This window comes from Echinops telfairi, unplaced genomic scaffold (genome assembly GCF_000313985.2).
Source record: "Echinops telfairi isolate 266 unplaced genomic scaffold, ASM31398v2 ScPeMD7_2;HRSCAF=8, whole genome shotgun sequence".
Lineage (NCBI taxonomy): Eukaryota > Metazoa > Chordata > Mammalia > Afrosoricida > Tenrecidae > Echinops > Echinops telfairi.
The window spans coordinates 28,930,993-28,934,680 of NW_022103898.1; positions in this window are offsets into that span (position 1 = coordinate 28,930,993).

Below are 3,688 nucleotides of genomic sequence, written 5' to 3' on the forward strand. Positions count from 1 at the left end.
AAAGGCGAGGGGTCGGCACGCTGCGCAATGTCAGCGGCGCCCGGGGACCCCGACCGGGGCCTTCTCCTTCCCGCCTCCGCGTCCTTGAGGAGGTCACGGCGCCTCCCCAAAGCAGGCGGCGCCCGAGCGGGCCTACGGCCAAGGCTGGGGCCCACAGGGACTGCGCGCTCCGCTCCCCGCACCCACCGGGAAAAGGCCGGGTCACACTCACGGCCTAAGATGGCGAACCCGCGTCCGCTCCCTAGGCAAGGCTGCGGCTCACAGAGGCAGGACGTCCTCTCAGCCCTCAGATCCGTGCCCTTCGCGCGGCGTCAGCGTGACGCACGCCGCGCGTCGACTACAGGCACGCGACGCCCATTGGTGGAGAAGAGCTCCGGGACCTCTACGCCAGTGCGTTCTCCTAGCAACCCTTGCCCCGCCCCCGTTCGCCCCAGCATTTCCGGCCCGGCTTGTGCGCAGGAAGAATCGTCCTGCGCAGGCGCGCATTCCAGACTGGGCTCTTGAGCGCTGACTTGTGACTGTGGCCCGTCCTCATTGTCCCTTCACCTTCAGGCATTTCTCCTTGACGCCAGTCCTTTTGTTCTTTTCGTATAAGTGAGGGCTAGTATATAGTTATTGTTGTTAGGTGCCCTCAAGACCCTGTGTACAACAAGAAAACACCGCACTGGTCTTGAGGTCATTAAGGGATACTATGCCAATCCATCCAGTTGAGAGTCTTCCTCTTTTTCATTGATCCTCTGACGGTCTGCATCATATATATATAGTAATTAATTATGGGAAAAAAGGGTAATGCTAGACACACTGTTTAGGTGTTACCATTAGAAACACTGAAAATTGAGTAAGTCAATATGGCAGGGTTGTAGGATACCATATGTGACAGTCAATTGCTTTCCTCCATACTAGCCATGAGCAATTTGGATCTGAAATTATGACAGACTATTTACATAAGCACAAAAACAAAATAAGACATTAAATCTTAAAAAAAAAAAAAGAAACACTGAAAATTTCTGTGCCCCAACGTCTAACAGAGTTAGTGTTTTATTTTTTATACCACCCATTGACATTAAACAGACATGTCTATATTTACCATCAGGTTACGGGATGACATATTCAAAGTAAATGTGTAATAGGAACTCTTAAAACAGAAAAGACAGTCTGCTGTTTTTTTTTTGAGTCTGCTATTTTATCGCAAATAATCTACATACTCAACAGTTTCTAACATTCATTCGTTCATAAAAGTTTTTAACACTTGCACTTACAAGTATGAACTACAAGGAAATGACAGCAATAGACGGTTCAATAAAGTTCGAAGAATTTCACCAGATTTGATTGATCTGAAAATATCCTGGTTTTGTTTGGAGAACTTTAAAAAAAAAAAACCTTGTTCAAGTTGATTCTAACTGCTAGTGACACTGTAGGATAGATTAGAATTGCCCCATTGAACTTCCAAAGCTGCAAATCTATGCCGAACCAGACTACTCTATTTTTCTCCTGGGCAGCAGTTTTCATTTGGGTCACCGGAGCTCCTCATGGAAATCTTAAACCCCAAAGCCAAGCTCATTGTCATCAGTCTATTCAGACTCATAGTAACCCTATTGGGCATAGTAGAACTCTCCTTTGGGTTGACAAGGCTGTGCATCTTTGTTAAAGCAGAAAGGCTCATCTTTCTCCCATGGACCCACTGGTGGTTTCAAATGCTAACTTTGTGGTTAGGTTAGCTTGTTACCCACTATGTGGTCAAGCTCCTCCAAGGTGAGTTTAGAGTCAGACTTCTTTCGTAGGTAAACAAAGAAAGGCACTACAGGATTTTTCTGGTATATATATAAATAATTTTTTTAATCCAGAAAAAATATCTTAAAGCTGAGTATGTTTGACCTGATATATATATCAGGTCAAGCATTACATGTTCCATGAAAATCTATGACTTTAGTGAATCCTACTGCCCTTTCTCCAGCGTCTGATGGTCACTGTTTCCCTTTGCTACAGTGTTTTGGCTGGTGCCCTTCACTAGACTGGGCCCAGGACTCAGCAGAAGGAGCTGATCCAGTCAGTGGTAGCTGGAGAAACTGCAGGCCCAGCCTTAACCCCCTCTCAACAAGGCGAGCCAGCAGACTAGTGACAATGTGAATGACCTGCAACAGCACCTGACCTTCAGAGTATAATAGCTGCCACTGTACTCCTAGAGACCCCAAAGTGTACATATTTCTCCTGTAACTAACCTGAAGTGGGAAGCATACAGGGAAAAGCACTCTGGAAATACAGTTCCAGCTAAGCTACACTGACACAACCCTCCTCACTCCACCCCCGAACCACTACCATTACCACCACCACCACCCCGCTACCCTACCCCCATTGTCAACTTGGCATCCACGAACACTACTTTTCATTTTATTTCACTTCCAAATAAAGACTAACTTGGCAACGTCCTATTTCCACCTAACACGACTCCGTTATCCCTTGAATTTAAAATATGCTAACCCTCTCTGAAAGGGGATGCCAAATCCTTTATCCATAGTTAACTCCAAACCCACTGGCCTTCAGCAGATTGCAACTTCTAGCGACATTATAGCTCAGCGTCTAACTGCCCCAAAGAGCTTCCCAGGGAGAACGATGAGACTTTCTACTCCGGTGAAGATTTACAATCTTGGAGACCTACGGGGTCAGTCCTACTCTGTCCTACCTGAGTCAGAATCAACGGGGGGCAGCGAGTGAGTGAGGACTTCTGAGCTTATTAATCTTCAAGGAAGCCAACAGCCCCATCTTTCTCCTGTTCTCCATCTTTCTCTGATGTTTATTTCTCTTCCAGTTGGATAAGGTAGCAGATTAAATACCCTTAATACATTTTGTGTTACATGATAGGAGTATGGGAAGAATGGAAGAAAGTATGATATGCACAGGTTTATTCATTTTAAATAAGCATTGTGTCCCTCCGTTATTATTGATAGTTGCGGTTACCTTTGGAAGCAGATGGCGAGGCCTTTCATTGGGGTGGCTCTCGGGGGCTCAAGCGAACCACTTGGGTTAGTGGTTGAGAGTTCACCTGTTTGTATCACCCATGGACACTTTTTGGTAGCAGTAGGAGGGACTAGATATAGTAACTTGCCCTAGAAATTCCAGCACCGACATGAGGTCCAAGTCCTTGAGAAGTATGATATTGGGTTGCATAATTGGCCAAACGCTGACTAAGAATAAAAAAGAGAGAATAGTGGCTCTGCCAACCGGAAGCAACCGTCGGGTGATTTCAGTGAAATGATGGATTCACAGTGACTCAGAAAACAGACACAACTCCAGTGATCACCTAACCTCCAGAAGCTGCTTCTCTGCTGGCCCACAGTGGCTTGTTGTGTCTCTAGGAATTCATATCAGTTCAGAGCCAGCATCCAGTAAGCTAGAAAAAACAACTCTACGAGGCAGATAGCTCTTGCATGGAGCAAACCCACTGTTAAGACTTTTCTAACATGTTACAAAGCAAAGATGCCACACTGAGGACTAGGGTGAGCCTGACCCAAACCAAGGTATTTTTCAACTGCTTCTGATGCATTCCAAAGCTGGACAATGAATAAGGAAGACAAGAGCATGATTGATGCCTGGGAATTATAGTGCTAGCAACAAATATTAAGTATACGGTGGGTTTGGAGAAGAACAGACAAATCTGTCTTGGAAAAAAACACAGCCAGAATACTCCTTA